General features: G+C 43.4%; 1 long non-coding RNA gene across 1 annotated transcript; it reads left to right on the forward strand.

Moving 5' to 3' along the window:
• Positions 1-1,985: 1,985 nt before the first annotated feature.
• Positions 1,986-3,266, forward strand: LOC146644398 (uncharacterized). The gene is made up of 2 exons (XR_014909294.1): positions 1,986-2,110; positions 2,492-3,266. It is a non-coding gene; the product is annotated as an uncharacterized LOC146644398 (long non-coding RNA).
• The last annotated feature ends 16,287 nt before the right edge of the window (positions 3,267-19,553 follow it).

Below are 19,553 nucleotides of genomic sequence, written 5' to 3' on the forward strand. Positions count from 1 at the left end.
TTTCTGCAAAACACACAAACCAACCTCTCTGAGGTAATTACTCTAATAAACTGGTTTTCAAGAGTTTCAGATTATTCAATTAACTGGCCAAAATCTACAGTTCTCCCCATTAACTGCTCCTTCCATAATTCTTCCTCTGCCCCACTGCAATCTGGAAATATTAAATATTTAGGTATTAATGTTTCTCCTAAGCTTTCAGACTTAACTAAATTAAACCACATCCCACTTCTATAGAAAGTAGAAGGCGATCTGACTAGATGGAAATCTTTACCCATATCACTCATGGGAATGGTCGCCACTATAAAAATGATGATCTTGCCAAAAATAAATTACTTATTTTTGATGATCCCTAACAAACCATCACAAGATTGGTTCAGATCTCTGGATTCATATATTTCCAAAATCCTTTGGAAAGATAAACCCCCGCGTATCAGCTTAAAAACGCTACAAAGAACCAAGGATAGAGGAGGATTAGATCTGCCTAATTTTCACCAATACTTCTTAGCCAACAGGCTTCAGTTCATCTCAGAATGGTCAAAACATACCAGAGAGTGATATTATACCCCTCATGTCAAACTGACAGGTCATGAATTATTCATGAGCTCCGGAAGTAATTACTTCCGGAGCTCCGGAAGTAATTACTTCCTTAATTACTTCCTACTTCCGGAGCTCCGGAAGTAGGAAGTAATTAAGGAAGTAATAAAAATATGATATTCATAAAAAATATGATATTCATAAAAAATATGCTAGTTCATAGCTCATTGCTTTTTTCCCCCTAAAAACAACTAATGGATTATTTAGATACTTTCTTATATATCAAATATCATTCTTTTATTTCTTTAAGCCATTAATTTTTATTTTTTTTTTATGCTCAAAAAACGCCATCTGGTGGCAGGTCAGTGTGTGGGCGCGCGCGCCCGAGACTGTGTGTCTGGGGGCGCGCCCGTGTCTCCGGACCGTGCTCTCTCGGGCTCCGTGCTCATGTGTTTAAAAATGTATTAAACCATATTAAAATTGTTTAGTTAAACTTGTGCTTTTGTAACGTTCAGTATGGCCACAAACACAGGCTGCATGCCTTGGGGGAAAACTTTATTTCGATTTATATGCATTTGTAGATTTAGAATAAAACTCATACTCAGAAAAAACTCGCGATCCCCGCAGCCCCCTTAACCTAATCCTTAGAAACATAAGCAGGGAAAACTCCTTAAAAAACCCTCCGCGTTTTCTCCAAAAACCCTACAATAACTTGTTAGGGTACCCCCTCTATTCCCAAAACCTTATATTCGATAACAGGGAAAATCCTGAAAAAATCCTTAGTCTTTTTTCTCAAATTCAGCGCCCCTGCGGCTCCCGAACAAAGCCAAAACTCCTTTAAAAAATCCTCCGCGTTTTCTCCAAAACCGTAACCCTAACTCTGTTAGCTACCCCTCTATTCCCAAAAGCGTTATAATCCAATATGCATTTTTAGATTTAGAATAAAACTCATACTCAGAAAAAACTCGCGATCCCCCCAGCCCCCTTAACCTAATCCTTAGAAACATAAGCATCGAAAACTCCTTAAAAAACCCTCCGTGTTTTCTCCAAAACCCTACAATAACTTGTTAGGGTACCCCCTCTATTCCCAAAACCTTATATTCGATAACAGGGAAAATCCTGAAAAAATCCTTAGTCTTTTTTCTTCAAAAACTTCCCTCTTACTAGCAACCTCTAAAATTCAACGCACACTCTAAGTTCTACCTCGCTCTTAATCTCCGATCCACAACTTCTTGCAGAGCACAATTTTTTCCTGCTTGTTCGCTCCCCGCTCTGCTCCCGAATGCGCTGCTTACCTCGTTCGAAATTTGCGCCGGAGACCAACTCCGCCTCACTTCGCCCCGCTGCCAATCACATAACTATTGCACCGCTCCCTTCGCACCCCGGTTAGCCAATCCGCTCCGGGTCCGATTTTTATGATCTCCCGCTCAGGTTAAGACTACCCTCGAGCTCCCAGAAGACCCCTGCCTTCAGCCATATCAACAACTGGAACCGCTCAGACTGCTTGCGAGTTCGCATAGGGAGCGGCCGATTTCAACAGCAACTTGCGTCTCTTTCCTTATCCGCATATCATTCGGTAAGTGTTAATCTTCCTCTCTAACTACATTTTTGCATTTTCCTTTTTACCATTCTGTCAATCCTTTCATTAAAAAAATAAATAAATATCACAATGGTTTGTAACACGTACAATACACCATCCGTCCATCCATTCGCCTCCACTTATCCTTTTTTCAGGCTCGCGCGGTGCGCTGGAGCCTATCCCATGTACAATACACTTTAAAAAATATATAAGCTCGACTTTTAACTCCCGTAAAAGTTTATACATTACATGTCTGCATCACCTATCATGGCCTCATCAGGTATCTCATATCATCTTGTTATTGTTATGTTATGCTCCTTTGATATTTTGCTAGTTTGCGTGTTTTAAAACTCTTTTTGTTTTTCTTTATATTTTTAGACCCAGATGTGTTAACCTGATCCCTGCGAAACACCAGCTCTGCGTGGATTTTGACCGCGAGTGACCGGATGTTGTTTCCGGCCTGAGGTTGCCTGAAATGCCGTGAGGCTCGTTTGAAAGATTGCGCCCGAGACCAACTCCGCCTCCAAGGCATGCCTACCTTTAGCTGCCACCAGTGAGATATCAGAGCCGGGCTCCACATATCCAATCAGGAGCACGAGCAAGACAGCTTTTGCAGACTCTCCAGAAATATACAAGTCCTTACCAACTGCTCTGCAACCCAGTGTTTCTGGTCCCCTCACTAACATCGCTTTTTGAGATATTTTTTATGAACCACCAAAAAAGCAATTTTACCCCACAGTACAGAAGACTGGGTCTGAGGGCAGCAGCGGGGACAAATGATTGTAATGAAGCGACGGACATTTCATGGCTGGTCTTGCATAATCGTGAGTTATTATGTCATATGGTGATAAGTACATAGTTTTGCAAGAGGCATACAAGCACTGTGGAAAAAGTAATCATAAAACTGTTTTTGTGAACACCCTACGTTATGCTTTAAAAAATGTGATACATGTAATGTGATCATCAAAGAACATGATTTTTTAAAAAAAAACTTTTATTCTTATGCTTTTAAAGTATGTCAGATTATCTTAAAACACTTATTTGTATGTTATAATGTTTTTCTTACACCATGTGTAATTTTTATAGACACCTTATTCATTGTATCAATGTGTAATTATGTATCTTTGATAAATAAATAAAATATTTAATCTTGTATTTGTGTACTTTCTGGTGATTCAATAAAAAATTAGTCACATATCGCTCTGATAAACACAGATGGCTGAAAGAAATGTTTGATGGAACAAAGGAAACAAGTGTCTTGCTGCTAAACTTTTAAGTCACCATGGTTTAAATGAGAAAGTCTGTATGTAAAACATGAAAAACTCCATATCAGTGATATCTGCAAAGGTGTACTCATTTCTTTGTAATGGTACTTTACTGTTCCAATGAAACAAAAAGAAAATCTCATTTTTAAAGTACATTTTTCGGCCATCCTGACCTATTTTCAGGGGCAAGAATGTTGATGTTAGACTGTGTTTTAAATCAGGTTGTGATCTTAAACTAACTATCACAGCACTGATTTCAGTTGTAATCTCAATTAGAATCCCAAATGGGCTTTTCTCCAGTCAGTGTTATGGTGAAATTTAACTTGTTCTTTTGTGTAATTGCACATGGCCCAGCAAAGGACCCCTTAGTAAGCTGTACAGCATAAGTTTTCAATTCACTTTTGTCAGAAAACTTCACAGTATGAGAAGTTACAGCACAGTTTCTCCAAACGTGTGGTTCTTTTTCAGCCAGCGTGCTTTTAGAGCATCTACATTAGCTCATGTAGTAAAAGTACAATCAGTAAGTGTACTTTAACATTTGAGATTCCGAGTCACTCTTGCTTAGATCATGTGAACTATATCATGAACCTTTTTTTGTATAATGCATCAAACGTGTTCAAATCAGTTTATTTTCAATTTATTTTAACTAATCTAGAGACAAACAACTCCTTTTTAGCTTCTGTTATGTATTTACCTCTCACACCTTAATCTAGATGTTAGTGTTCTCAGAGTTAACATGTCTCATGTTGCCATGTTGTATTTCTAATACCCAGCCTCAGTGTTCGCCCTGTTCACCCTCAAATCCAAACACCAATGATCTAGATATTCACAAAATTCACAAGGAGATTCTTAAGGTATTAAGTTTTGTTGTTTTTATGTTTTACAAAAAAAAAACTTCACATTTTTTATATTTTTAAACGAAAGTGACATGCAAGGATATTTTTCTTTAGTGATGTTGCTTCAGCAATCTCAAATACTAATTATTCTGGGAATTTTTATGGTCAAACTATGTGATTTTCCAAATGTGTGTGTGTGGAGTAAAATGACCTTGTTCTTATGATGTTGTCACCGTGAATCATTTAGGATTAACAACACAAATTGTATCGATAGCAGAAACAGTCTTATAACTTATAATTCTCACACGTTACCGCTAGTTTTACAAACGCAGTCTTCTTCAGCTCTGTTTATGTAGCTTTTATGAAACTGATTTTCCATAGTACAAGTAGAATTTAATTTTTCTTTGCTCTCCAGTATAAATGCAATAATTTGCAGGCTTTTTACTGAAACTCTCACAATGCAACACTCAATGCTCAGAGCTTCATATATCAACAGCTCTGAAAATATCTTCTTTTTTTAAAGTAATGTAGGACAGGATCTCTCACTCTCTGTGTCTCAAAAAAACCCAACTAAACTGGCAATCACCACTAAACAAATGAAAGTAGTTTATGGCTTTTTTATCAGCTGCATTTCTTTCATTTATGTATTGATCACATTGTTTATTGGTAATGCTTTTAGGTCACTGTTTTAGCATGTCTGCCTCACACTCCATTTAAACAGTTTGACAGATAGTGGGGTCTGGTAAGGAAGTTGGGGGGAAGCAGACAACTCCACAGGAAGAGTCTTTTTGTCTTTTCTCCACTGTAAAAGATAGCAAGGCAGTGTGAAACTTTCTTTGCGGGAAAGACAAAAGGTGTGAAAACAGCTGTCTACTGTCTTCTTTCCTGTAGGAGGTATTTAACTGAGAGCCATGCTCAGTGAGAGACTCTGCTCACCCTCTGCCCCAGCGATGGCAGTCCCTCACCAAGCTCGATTTCTGTTCTTTGTCTTGATTAAAGAATGTTAGCTACCGCTCATCGCTTGTCTGCAGGCTTTATTAAATGGAAAACTTCCACAACAACCTCTAAACAGTGGTTTATGGCTTTTTGTCACCTGCAACACCATGTAACACTTGGATGTTAGATTCTTTTACCAGTCAGTGTTGTTAGCCCCAACCCCCAGGCTCCAGGTGTCTGAGCTCTAACCCTGGCTGCCAAATGTCCCACTGAGGCCTTTGTGCTTTTTACCACCACACTAAGTTTGTAGTCCTATCTACTAATATTATTAAATTTTTTATTATAGCACAAGGTTCAGTTAGGTTACTACTTTGACTTCCTCAATTTGAGCACATTTTTGACCTGATACTTTATCAAACTTTTACTCGAGTGTTTTTGACACTAGCAGCTGTACTTCTACGTAAGTAAAAATTGCCTGCACTTTTGCCACCTCAGTTGCCACTTTTCTGGAGTTTGTACACTTTTTATATTGAAACGTTCAACGTTTTACGTGTTATCCTTGATCACAGTTCTAAACAAGTTAACTTTCTTCACTTCAAAGTAACCCAAAAAAGAAACTATATGTCCAGTTCTCTTTACTCCAAACCTGGTTTAAGGCTATGCTGTTGTTGTGATATGGCCATACAAATAATATTAAGTTTAATTAATCTTAAAAAAAAAATGGCTGCTTCATGGCTACCTGTTCAGAGAATTTGCAGACTTTTATGGAAACTGTCACAATGTAACACTCTCACTGCCAAAAACAGGGTTGATCCATGTTTCTATGAACACTGATTAATATATCAACAGCTCTGAAAATCCTTTTTTTTAAAGTAAAGCAGAACAGGATCTCTGTATCTCTAAAAATCCCAACAAAACTGGCAATCACCTCTAAACAAATGGAAGTAGTTTATGGATCTTTATCACCTGCAACACCATGTAACACCTAGATGTTAGACTCTTTTACCATCATATTTGCAAGGGTTTATGTGTTATCCTTGATCACAGTTCTAAATAAGTTAACTTTCTTGACATAAAAGTAGCCCACCAAAGTAGCTTCGCCTGGTCCGGCTCCATCAGAGCCTTCAGCCTCGTCTGGTCCAGCCTCATCAGAGCCTTCGGCCTCGTCTGGTCCAGCCTCCATGTCTTCAGCCTCGCCAGGCCCAGCCTCATCAGAGCCTTCAGCCTCGCCAGGCCCAGCCTCCGTGTCTTCATCCACGCCTGGTCCAGCTTCTGCCTGTGCTTCGCCTGGTCCTGCCCCGCCTGGTCCTGCCCCGCCTGGTCCTGTGCCCACCGGGCCTCAGCCAGTACGCTTGACACTGGGGCGCCGCCGCTGCCTTCCGCGCGGCCGGCCCCCTGAACTGCTCCGTCGTCTCCTTCGTCGCCGCCGCTGCCTTCCGCGCGGTCGGCCCCCTGCACTGCTCCGTCTCCTTCGTCGCCGCCGTTGGCTTCCGCACGGCCGGCCCCCTGACCTGTTTGGACTCCTGTGCTGTCGGCCCCCTGGCCAGCCCCCTGCATTGTTCTTTTTTCTGGGCTCGTGTTTTGTTTTGGGGCTTTCTTGTGCTTTGGTGTTTTTGTTTCGTGCCCTCCTTCCTGGGCCCCCGCCGCCCACCCTGGTCGGGTTGTTTTCTGTTTTGGGCGGTTTTTGGGGTTTTTTTTCGTTTTCTTGTGTTGGGCTGTCGGGAGCCAGCCCTTGGGGGGAGGGTACTGTCAGGGTCCTGGGTCTCCTGACCCAGCGTTTTAGTTCTTTGTGATTTTTGTATTATTGTACTTGGTGTGAGTTTCTAGTTTCGATCCCTTGCCCTTCATGTTTCTCTATGTCCCCTCTGTTCTGTGTAAGTCTGTGTCTGCATGTTTGAGTTCCCCTCTGTCTCTCTCGGTTCTTAGAGTCCTCTGCCTTATGGTTTATGTCTCTGTGTTTCTTAGTTGCTGTCTCCACTGTGTCAAGTTCGCGTCTCTGTGTGATCCTTCCTGTTTTACTTTGAAGGTCCGTGTCTTATGTGAATGTGTCCTGCTTTGCTTGTCTCGTCAGTTCTAATTTCCCCCAGCTGTGCTCTCCTTCTGTGTCTCATTCTCCTCGTTACTTCCCAGTGTATTTAGTCCCTGTGTTTCTCTGAGTCAGTGTTGCGTCGTACCCTCAACAAGCTGTGTGTGTTTTGCCTCCGTGTTGCCAGTGTTTTGTTTCCAGTTCCAGTTCAGTGTTTTGTGCTTCAGTGTTTTAGTCCACCAGCGTTTTTGTTTGTCTTTTGGTGAGTTTAGTTAGTAAGAGGTTTTCCAGCATTAAAGCTACGTTTTAAGTTGAATTTCTGTGTCTGAGTCCTGCATTTTGGATCCACCACTCCTGCTTGCCCGCCTGCCACACAGCCAACCATGACAATTACACATTGATACAATGAATAAGGTGTCTATAAAAATTACACATGGTGTAAGAAAAACATTATAACATACAAATAAGTGTTTTAAGATAATCTGACATACTTTAAAAGCATAAGAATAAAAGTTTTTTTTTTAAAAAAATCATGTTCTTTGATGATCACATTACATGTATCACATTTTTTAAAGCATAACGTAGGGTGTTCACAAAAACAGTTTTATGATTACTTTTTCCACAGTGCTTGTATGCCTCTTGCAAAACTATGTACTTATCACCATATGACATAATAACTCACGATTATGCAAGACCAGCCATGAAATGTCCGTCGCTTCATTACAATCATTTGTCCCCGCTGCTGCCCTCAGACCCAGTCTTCTGTACTGTGGGGTAAAATTGCTTTTTTGGTGGTTCATAAAAAATATCTCAAAAAGCGATGTTAGTGAGGGGACCAGAAACACTGGGTTGCAGAGCAGTTGGTAAGTAAGTAAGTAAAGTAAAGTAAAATTTATTTATATAGCACTTTTTAAGACAAAAACGCTGTTACAAAGTGCTTCACAAGAAGACATGTCAAACAAACAATATAATATCAAACAAGCAATAGTACAATATAAATATAAAATAAAACAACATATTACGCCTATTTACATTACCCAAATGCCTGTCTAAACAGATGAGTTTTAAGCTGTTTTTTAAAAGAGGCCACCGTGTCGATGGTGAGTAGTGAGGAGGGTAAACCGTTCCACAGTATTGGAGCCAGGGTTTGAAAAGCGTGATCCCCCTTTGTTTTCAGACGAGTCCGTGGAATAGATAGACGACCGCTATCAGTGGATCTAAGATCTACAGGAAGCGCTGCCTGAGGAAAGCGGGGAGGATCATCAAGGACTCCAGTCACCCCAGCCATAAACTGTTCAGACTGCTTCCATCAGGAAGGAGGTTCTGCAGCATCCGGTCCCGAACCAGCAGACTGAGAGACAGCTTTTTCCATCAGGCCATCAGACTGCTGAACACGTCATAGACACCTCAGCTTCACTACTGGAACTTCAACATTATGCACTCCACACTGTATATAAATGCCACTTGTTTTGCACATATTCAACTCTGTATATTTTATATATTTTATTATTATTATTATTATTATTATTATTATTATTATTATTATATTTTATTTTTTTTACTATTTAATTTGTAAAAATGTGTACACACACACACACACACACACACACACACACACACACACACACACACGTAGGAAAATATTTAGTATACACATCCAGAAATGCATACACTATTATATATTGTACATATATTTATTAGTTTCAGGTTGGCCATTCTTGTATTTTGCTCGTTTGTGTTGTTGTGTTTGCACATCTCTGTTGCTTGTGGGGCTCGCACACAAGAATTTCACTCGCATGTGCTGTGCCAGTGTGCCTGCACATGTGATGTGACAATAAAAGTGATTTGATTTGATTTGATTTGATTTGAAGAGTCCGCTTTGGAGAATAGGGCTGGAGAAGCTCCGAGATATAGATGGGGGCCTCACCTTGTAGAGACATAAACGTAAAGGTGAGGATTTTAAACTTATATCTATACTCAACCGGAAGCCAATGCAGGGATTTTAGTATAGGAGTGATATGAGAAAATTTATTGCTGTGGGTTAAAAGCCTTGCTGCAGCATTTTGAACCGCTTGGAGCCGATTTAGTAAGGCCTTAGATACGCAGGAGAAAAGTGCATTACAATAGTCCAGCCGGGAGGAAATAAAGGCGTGGACAAGCATCTCCAGTTCGGTTGTGGAGACAATAGTCCTGAGTTTGGCAATATTTCTTAAGTGAAAAAGCAGGAGCGGGTCACGGATTTAATATGAACGTCAAAGGACAAAGATTGGTCGAAAATTATCCCAAGATTCCGAGCAGTGGCTTTTATCAACGATGAAAAAGCACCCAGATGTTGACTAATCTGGGGCTTGATATTCTCTGGGGCTAGGATTAAGCACTCGGTCTTGTCTGCGTTCAGCTGCAGGAAATTGTTTGTCATCCAAAGATTAATTTCCTTAAGACAGTCCATAAGAGTGGATAGCTTGTCTAATTCCCAAGATTTAAAAGAAATGTATAAATGGATGTCGTCCGCATATAAATGATAGGAAATATTTTTGAAACCGCTAATGATCCGGCCTAAGGGAAGAATATATAGTGAAAATAACAGGGGGCTTAAAACCGAACCTTGTGGAACTCCACATAGAAACTTAGCCACGTCTGATTGGAAGTTTCCCACTGAAACTAAAAGCGTCCTATCTTCCAGAAATGAGGTGAACCACTTTAGAACAGATCCTGATATCCCTACCGTGCAGTTTAAGCGATGGATTAAGATCTGATGGTCAACGGTATCAAAGGCTGAACTAAGGTCCAGAAGAACCAGGACTGAGCAATCACCCCTGTCTGCAGCCATCAAGAGGTCATTTGTGACTTTCAGCAGAGCTGTTTCTGTAGAGTGTAACTTTCTGAAACCCGATTGAAATTTATCAAGAATGTTATGCTTCTCCAGCGCTTTCTTTACTTGTAGCCAAACAACTTTTTCTAGGATTTTAGAGATAAAAGGAAGTTTTGAGATGGGCCTGTAGCTTGACTGAAGTGTTTGATCCAGGTTAGGCTTTTTCAGCAGAGGTTGAATAACCCCCTGTTTAAAGCACCTGGGGACAGAGCCAGATAGCAATGAATGGTTTATCAGCGTGACCACAGAGGGCCCGATGGTCTCAAAAACTTTACAGAATAAACGAGTAGGTAAGATATCAGCTAAACTCGTTGAAGGATTCAATTGAGTCAGTGTTTCCAATAAATCCTCTAAAGAAACTGGGAGGAAAGATTCCATAATTATGGGGTGTGGACGATCATGGTTGGTGGGGTTTCCTGAGGGAGTTATGTTATGTCTTAGGCAACTAATCTTATCTTGAAAAAATTTTAAAAATTCACTGCAGTAAGGACTTGTATATTTCTGGAGAGTCTGCAAAAGCTGCCTTGCTCGTGCTCCTGATTGGATATGTGGAGCCCGGCTCTGATATCTCACTGGTGGCAGCTAAAGGTAGGCATGCCTTGGAGGCGGAGTTGGTCTCGGGCGCAATCTTTCAAACGAGCCTCACGGCATTTCAGGCAACCTCAGGCCGGAAACAACATCCGGTCACTCGCGGTCAAAATCCACGCAGAGCTGGTGTTTCGCAGGGATCAGGTTAACACATCTGGGTCTAAAAATATAAAGAAAAACAAAAAGAGTTTTAAAACACGCAAACTAGCAAAATATCAAAGGAGCATAACATAACAATAACAAGATGATATGAGATACCTGATGAGGCCATGATAGGTGATGCAGACATGTAATGTATAAACTTTTACGGGAGTTAAAAGTCGAGCTTATATATTTTTTAAAGTGTATTGTACATGGGATAGGCTCCAGCGCACCGCGCGAGCCTGAAAAAAGGATAAGTGGAGGCGAATGGATGGACGGATGGTGTATTGTACGTGTTACAAACCATTGTGATATTTATTTATTTTTTTAATGAAAGGATTGACAGAATGGTAAAAAGGAAAATGCAAAAATGTAGTTAGAGGGGAAGATTAACACTTACCGAATGATATGCGGATAAGGAAAGAGACGCAAGTTGCTGTTGAAATCGGCCGCTCCCTATGCGAACTCGCAAGCAGTCTGAGCGGTTCCAGTTGTTGATATGGCTGAAGGCAGGGGTCTTCTGGGAGCTCGAGGGTAGTCTTAACCTGAGCGGGAGATCATAAAAATCGGACCCGGAGCGGATTGGCTAACCGGGGTGCGAAGGGAGCGGTGCAATAGTTATGTGATTGGCAGCGGGGCGAAGTGAGGCGGAGTTGGTCTCCGGCGCAAATTTCGAACGAGGTAAGCAGCGCATTCGGGAGCAGAGCGGGGAGCGAACAAGCAGGAAAAAATTGTGCTCTGCAAGAAGTTGTGGATCGGAGATTAAGAGCGAGGTAGAACTTAGAGTGTGCGTTGAATTTTAGAGGTTGCTAGTAAGAGGGAAGTTTTTGAAGAAAAAAGACTAAGGATTTTTTCAGGATTTTCCCTGTTATCGAATATAAGGTTTTGGGAATAGAGGGGGTACCCTAACAAGTTATTGTAGGGTTTTGGAGAAAACACGGAGGGTTTTTTAAGGAGTTTTCGATGCTTATGTTTCTAAGGATTAGGTTAAGGGGGCTGGGGGGATCGCGAGTTTTTTCTGAGTATGAGTTTTATTCTAAATCTAAAAATGCATATTGGATTATAACGCTTTTGGGAATAGAGGGGTAGCTAACAGAGTTAGGGTTACGGTTTTGGAGAAAACGCGGAGGATTTTTTAAAGGAGTTTTGGCTTTGTTCGGGAGCCGCAGGGGCGCTGAATTTGAGAAAAAAGACTAAGGATTTTTTCAGGATTTTCCCTGTTATCGAATATAAGGTTTTGGGAATAGAGGGGGTACCCTAACAAGTTATTGTAGGGTTTTTGGAGAAAACGCGGAGGGTTTTTTAAGGAGTTTTCCCTGCTTATGTTTCTAAGGATTAGGTTAAGGGGGCTGCGGGGATCGCGAGTTTTTTCTGAGTATGAGTTTTATTCTAAATCTACAAATGCATATAAATCGAAATAAAGTTTTCCCCCAAGGCATGCAGCCTGTGTTTGTGGCCATACTGAACGTTACAAAAGCACAAGTTTAACTAAACAATTTTAATATGGTTTAATACATTTTTAAACACATGAGCACGGAGCCCGAGAGAGCACGGTCCGGAGACACGGGCGCGCCCCCGCGCGCCCAGAAACGCAGTCTCGGGCGCGCGCGCCCACACACTGACCTGCCACCAGATGGCGTTTTTTGAGCATAAAAAAAAAAAAATAATTAATGGCTTAAAGAAATAAAAGAATGATATTTGATATATAAGAAAGTATCTAAATAATCCATTAGTTGTTTTTAGGGGGGGGGGAGCAATGAGCTATGAACTAGCATATTTTTTATGAATATCATATTTTTTATGAATATCATATTTTTATTACTTCCTTAATTACTTCCTACTTCCGGAGCTCATGAATAATTCATGACCTGTCAGTTTGACATGAGGGGTATAATATCACTCTCTCATACCTTCTTAGATGAGCCCTGGCTAGATGTTGAACAGGCACTATGCAAGGATCTAGAGATTTCAGACCTACCGTTTAGTAGCTCAAACATCAAAAGACATGAATGCTTTAAAAGTATCAACATCAGCTTCTCTCTGACAGCATGGTGGGAGTTTCTAAAAATAACGGAGTCTTCATTAATCCCATGCAAACGTACACCTATCTGGAATAACCCTGACATATTACAAAACAATAATATGATAAACTTTTCAGATTGGAGTTGTAAAGGAATTAAATACTTAGAACATATATTAGAGGGAACAGAATTTATTCCATTTGACAGACTAGTTGCACAATATGGGATCAACAAGAAAATATTTTTAGAATATCAACAAATTAAATCCATAGTAAAAAAGAAATTTAACCTCAGTCAAGTTGAATTACAAACACCACCAAGTGCGGCACATTTCCTTACTCTTAAATCCCCCAAATTATTATCTAAAATATACAGAACACTTTCTAAATTAGATGAATCAATATCCCTTCCTATTGCAAAGTGGGAAGCAGATTTATCAGTCAGTTTAGACCAAAACTTCTGGTCTCAGGTATGCCTAAAAACCTTTAAATTGATTAAAAATCCCAGTCTGCAATTAATACAATACAAAATACTACATAGAGTGCACTATACAGGTCATCGGATGTTCAAGATGGGCTTTACATCTTCCAACAACTGCTCACACTGTCAAGGCAATACACCAGACAATTACATTCACGCTCTTTGGTTCTGTCCACCAGTGCAGAAGTTTTGGCGCGAGATATGTGAAGACTTATCAAAGTGTCTGAAATGTAACATTCCAACTTCCCCCTTAGTGTGTTTGTTGGGCAGCTTAGATAATGTCACTTCAGAAAAGAATATAGCCCATATGGTTTTCACTGCCCTATGCATAGCCAAGAAGACTGTCCTCATGAACTGGAAAAATAAAAACAATCTTAATTCTAACCAATATAGAAATTATCTATTAGATTACATTAGTCTTGATACAGTCTCTGCCACCACATCAGATCAATTGCTCTGGGCTCCTTTGATCAGCTCCATCACCTAGTGGGGGTGGGGGGTCATAGTTTGGTCCCGCCTTCACTGTTGTGATTGGTGTGGGGGTAGAGACAGGCTTAGGGCGTCGGGGGTTCCCCGGAGGCATCTTCCTTGGGGGGCTCAACCCGGGGTAGCGGTCATGTCCGGTTGGGGGCTCTTTTGGCTCTCGGGTGACTGTTTCCTCGTGGCTGCGTGCAGCGGGGCTAGGGGAGGGTCTGTGCTGACGGACGTGGGTTACTGACCTGGTAGCCTGGCTGCCCCTGGGTGGGTCCGGGATGGGCGTGAGGTTCTGGGGGCGCTCCGTCTCTGGGCCAGGGCCCTGGCCGGGCCTCGGGGCCTTGGGTCCTGGTTTGTGTGTTGCCGGGGTTGTGGGCGGGTGGGTGCATGGGGGCCCATCCCTGGAGCAGGGTGCCGCCGGTGCGTCGAGCCACCTGGGGGGTTCTTCAACTGGTGAGGAAGATTGTCACACCTTGCAGGAGCTTTCCTCTCCTCAGGAACTCTCTGCAGGAGGGGGAGATACAGGAGAGGTGGAGGAAGATCTCAGCCTGGGCGTCTATTGTCTCATGTAGTCTGGGAGATGAGTGGATGGTGGGGTGGGTGCAGTTTTCTCTGTGGTGGGGTTGTGTGGACTGTCCCGGGCTCTGTGGGGCTGGGGGGCGCTGCTGCGCTGGGCCCCGGTCTGGATGGGCCTGGGGCCCCTTTCCCTGGCGGGTCACGGAGTATGGGAGTGCCTACTGGGGTCAGCGGGGGAGCTGGCCCCAGGGAGGGGTCACCTGCCCCTCCCTTCCTTCCCTCCCCATCTCCAGCTGCCTCCCTCTTCCCGCTCCACCACAACCACCCACACATGCAGGGCCTTGGAGTAGGGGTATGTCACCAGGGTGCAGAGGAGGCTACCCCCCCCCCCGTCCCCTTCTGGCTGCCTCTGCCTCAATTGTATCTCACAACTTAGACATTCACATTACTCACACTCTCATTACACATACATATAGGATCTTGGGGGTGGGCACGATACACGGAGTCCAAATTACCATCAGGGTGTACACCCCACCCCTGGCGTCGTTGCCCACCTCTCAATACACGTAGACATTGAGGACTAGCAGGAGGGACTATGTGCTTACCTGCTGCTCTCTGGCAGGTAGCTCCATGCCCTCCTGGGTTTTAATTGCACCTTAGAACACACATGCATCAACACTACAATGAGCGGGTGGAGGGAGGTTTGGAGTCTTCTCTCACCCCCATTCTCTGCGGCCTGCTGGAGCGGGGGGGCTAGGACTAGGAGGAGTTGGCCGTCCAACTGCGGTCTGGAGTGTGGGGCCTCCCTGCTGCTGCGGAGTCGGGACGGTTTGCCTCTCCCCACCGCAGGGAAAAGGGTAACACCACCTGGGTCTGGGTGCAGTTCCCCCCTCCAGGGGCAAGGGTACCTAGACCCGGTTCGTAGAGTACGCTTGGGGAGTGTGATCGTATGTACAGCGCCTCTTTATGTCTGTCTCCACGTTGGTTGAGTGTGGAGTAAGTGCATATGAGAGCGTGAGGGTGGGAATGGATGTTTGTATCTGTGTGTGCCTGTATGTCTGTGTCTATATGTCAGGTTGGGTATCAGACGCCACCTCTCTGGGGACATCTCAGGCGCTCCAAGGTATGGAGGCCTATCTCCACCCACCACCATTTCCCCTGCCAGTGGCGGACTCCCTCAGGTGTCGGTGCGTTGGTGGTTCTTTGTGTCTGGGGGTGGACGTCCAGGTACACACTGGCTCACTCCTTGGCGGCCGCTTATCGGGGCCTGGAGCCTGGGGCTCGCTCGGGCCACTTCGGAGGTGGGGTGCCCCCAACCTCTCGGCCTGGGGCTCGGTCACTCAGGCACAGCTGGCTGCCGGCGGAGCTCACGGGCGCGTCACTGCAACTCCCCCTGGCTTCTGCTCCGCGGCTGCTGAGTGAGCCCTCATCTGGAACTCTCCTCAGCTCTTACTGGGACAGTGGCGCGGCTGCCCCTCTGTTGGTCTTCCTTGGTCTCTTGTGTTCTGGGGGCCTCTGGATGTCTGGAGTTTTGATCTCCTCCATACCTGCCCTGGAGGACGGGGCTGTGGCTCCCCACACTCCCTAGCAGATCGTTACATGGAGAAACCTTTGGAATGCAAGCATGCTGATCCACACAGGTATGCACACAGGTGTACACACGGGTATTCACAGACGCGGACTACAGCTTTCTTGGCTGCTGCCTCAAAGCACATTGTGCGCTGTCTGTCTTGCGTGCTGCACAATATCGTTTATTATTTAGTATCTACTGATATCTACTGCTAGCTAGTTTATTGTGATGGTGCTGTTCTTTTTTTTATTATTATTATGTTGCTCTTTGTTGTTTGCTTTCTCTTCTGTTTTTTTTTCTCCATACAGGTGACCCAGGTGTTTTGTTTTTTTTTTTGTTTTTTTTTTCTTTCTTCCCCCCCTTCTCACCGTCTCTTCTCCCCTTTGGTTTTCTTTCTCTCCCTCTCTTTCTTTCATTCTTTCTCCCTGTCCTATCACCCAGTCATGTCTGTCCCGTTTGTAGCAACTGAAAATAAAATAAATTCATAATTATAATAAAGGTCAATCAAATGGACCAATATGGCAAGGCCATGATGATCCACTTGGTAAAATAAGTCCGCTTGGCATCTTTCTTGGCCTTAAGACAACAATTCTGATGGCTAAAGATCCAAACGGGACAAAAAAAAAAAAAAGTATACACAGGAGGTGATCAGGGGATGTTGAAACACATGGGGAAGCAGCTGACTGAAATGAACATAATGGCTCGCACAAGGCAGGACCAGAAGGTGGCGGGGCAGACTTTTGGTGGTGGCTGAATGGTTTCAGCTGATCCTCCAGCTGATGGAACAGGGAGCTGGACAACCTCGCCTGAGCCTCCAGCTGGCACAGGAGGCTGCATGCTGGAACATGAAGTTCCTGGCTGGCCTTTTCAAATCCTCCAGCTGGCACAGAGGAATGTTGGGCGGGCTCGGCTGAGCCTCCAGCTGGCGTTCGAGTTTACTTATACAGCGAAAAATCACAACAACAGTCACCTCAAGGTGCTTTATATTGTGAGGTAGACCCTACAATAATATGAGAAATTGGTTGACAGAAGGACAACCATGGGGACTGACACAGAGCTGCAAATGAAGCCACAGAAATGAAATGCTAGGAGGACTAAAAAGCCAAGGTCATCAATAACTAAAGATTAAAGGCACAAATAAATAAACCATAGAAAAATTCATATCAGAGGTGCGCGTGATAGTCAAAATTCATGAACACATGAAAATACAATTAACTATTTTAGAAGAATAATACATATTCTTTATAGATAGATCCATATTCTGTAATATATCTATATTATTGCTAACGCACTTTCTGGATGGATGCAAACTGCATTTCGTTGCCTTGTACTTGTGACATGTGCAAAGGCAATAAAGTTGAATTCTATTCTACTCTGTTCTATTCTCAAAACCAAAAGAACCATAAATCTACAAAAAAGTAAAAAGTCTGGGTAAACAACCTAGGGAACCTGATGCAAACTAGTCCTAATCCTGGTCAGCAGTTCTCATCCCCAACAAAACATGGCATGAGCCAAGCCCTTGAAGTCAAATGGCTTGCTGGAACTTCCTTGAGGGCAGTCGAAAGTCTGTTCCCACACCAAGTTTGTTTTTGGAACTGCCAAAAGTGTATCCCCCTTTAGCTCAAGGTTACACAGGTGCTGGATCAGGAGCAACCGTGGCTAGCCAAGCCATTGAAAACTTTTTTATTTTAGTGTGGTGGCTTCACTTTCTGCTAATGTCCTGCAGCAAGACCTTAGGTTGTCATAACTATAAGTACAGGTTACTTTATGATCACAGTCTTCCTTGGGATGCAAGTGAAATCCCTTTGGCTATGGAGGTCTAAGGCCATGCACTTCTACCAGACATCCGCAGTTCATCCCCACTAGCCAGCTTATGGCCAGAGCATGCCTAGCAAAGAAGTCAAATAACAAAAAAATCACTCTGGTTTAGAGGCTGGTTATTCCTCTCAGTCACTCTTCACCAACTATCTCCATCACTGCTGCCAAAACCTCTTCTTTGAAAGGTAATCTAAGGAACTTGGAAAGAAAAGCGTCTGGACTTCTTTAAGTTGCCTGAAGACGTTTCACCTCTCATCCAAGAAGCTTCTTCAGTCCCTGTGGGAATATCCCCCCAAAGAGGGGTCCTTGTGAAACCTAGCCCCACTCTATCATGTGATTTCCTGAGGTCAGATGGCCCAGGCTGTGAGTGGTCATTAAGGTGTCTGGGAAAGGATCTCAAAACTGGATTATAGATGGCAGACAGTTGGTGTCGTAAGCCACTGCCTCTGTTAATAGGGTGAGTCTAGGTTTCACAAGGAGCTCACCCGAAATCCTGGCTGATTGTGTCCAACAACCGTTTTCACACCTTGGCTCATGTGATTAGGTAGAGGATCATCAGGGGGTCCTTCTGTCCCTCTTTGGGGGATACTCGCACAGGGTTTAAATCTGGGACTCTCCACCATTTGACCTTAGAACTGAAGAAGCTTCTCGGATGAGACGTGAAACGTCTTCAAGCAATTTAAAGAAGTCCAGACGCTTTTCTTTGCAAGCTCCTTAGACTACGATGACCTGGATGACTGAGAACCTTCAAAGACACTTTGAAAGGTAACAGAAGCAGTGTTGACCAGTCACCATGGCACTACTACACAAGGTAGTAGTATTATAGCATACTAGCATATAGTTTCTAGTTGTACGTCCTCATTGTCACAGGAATTGTGGGGTGTGGTATTATAGCCTGTGCCCTATATTATTCACTAGTAATTATGTAAGATTATCACATAATTACGAGATCTCAGGCCATCATAACAGATCTCAGGTCATGTTATATGTGACATAGTGCTCTCAGTTTTTTATTTTTTGCCTTTTCTTCTGTCAGTTTAATTACTTCAAACTCCAAATCAATATGGAAAGGCTGAATTCTTGGATTTTTGGGGACAGTATGAACTTCATATGACCCCAGAACTGCACTTTATAGTACCAGAGTACCAGAAACTATCATTCCACCTTTGTGTTGTTGCAAGCAGAGGAGCGAGCAAAGGCAAAAGGATGGCAAGAGTTAGGGGTGGGGTGTGCAAGGCTTCATGCTAACCCACATAAAATGGCGTTTACAAGTGTCTTTATCACAAACTTCAGGTCAACAAGGAAGACAAGATGAGGCTGCGGATCCCATCTTGGCCTTCTGGTGCTATTGGATCATAATAGAAAGCATATTCTCAAGGTTCTTTATTATTTGTCACATGCATAGTTATACAAGTATAAAACACAGTGAAATGTAGCCTGACACGCTCCTCGACATGTGCAAAAATTGGGGGGGGGTGTAGAGGAAGAACATTATATATAAAAACACCCAGCACGCCCCTGCGGGCGGTTTATCCTTCAAGCTCGGGTCCTCTACCAGAGGCCTGGGAGCTTGAGGGTCCTGCGCAGTATCTTAGCTGTTCCCAGGACTGCGCTCTTCTGGACAGAGATCTCCGATGTTGTTCCCGGAATCTGCTGGAGCCACTCGCCTAGCTTGGGAGTCACCGCACCTAGTGCTCCGATTACCACGGGGACCACCGTTACCTTCACCCTCCACATCCTCTCGAGCTCTTCTCTGAGCCCTTGGTATTTCTCCAGCTTCTCGTGTTCCTTCTTCCTGATATTGCTGTCATTCGGAACCGCTACATCGATCACTACGGCCATCTTCTTCTGTTTGTCTACCACCACTATGTCCGGTTGGTTAGCCACCACCATTTTG

The sequence above is a fragment of the Rhamphochromis longiceps genome, linkage group LG22 (genome assembly GCF_057381845.1).
Source record: "Rhamphochromis longiceps isolate RC_006_pf linkage group LG22, R_longiceps_female_GT1.1, whole genome shotgun sequence".
NCBI classification, from domain to species: Eukaryota; Metazoa; Chordata; class Actinopteri; order Cichliformes; family Cichlidae; genus Rhamphochromis; species Rhamphochromis longiceps.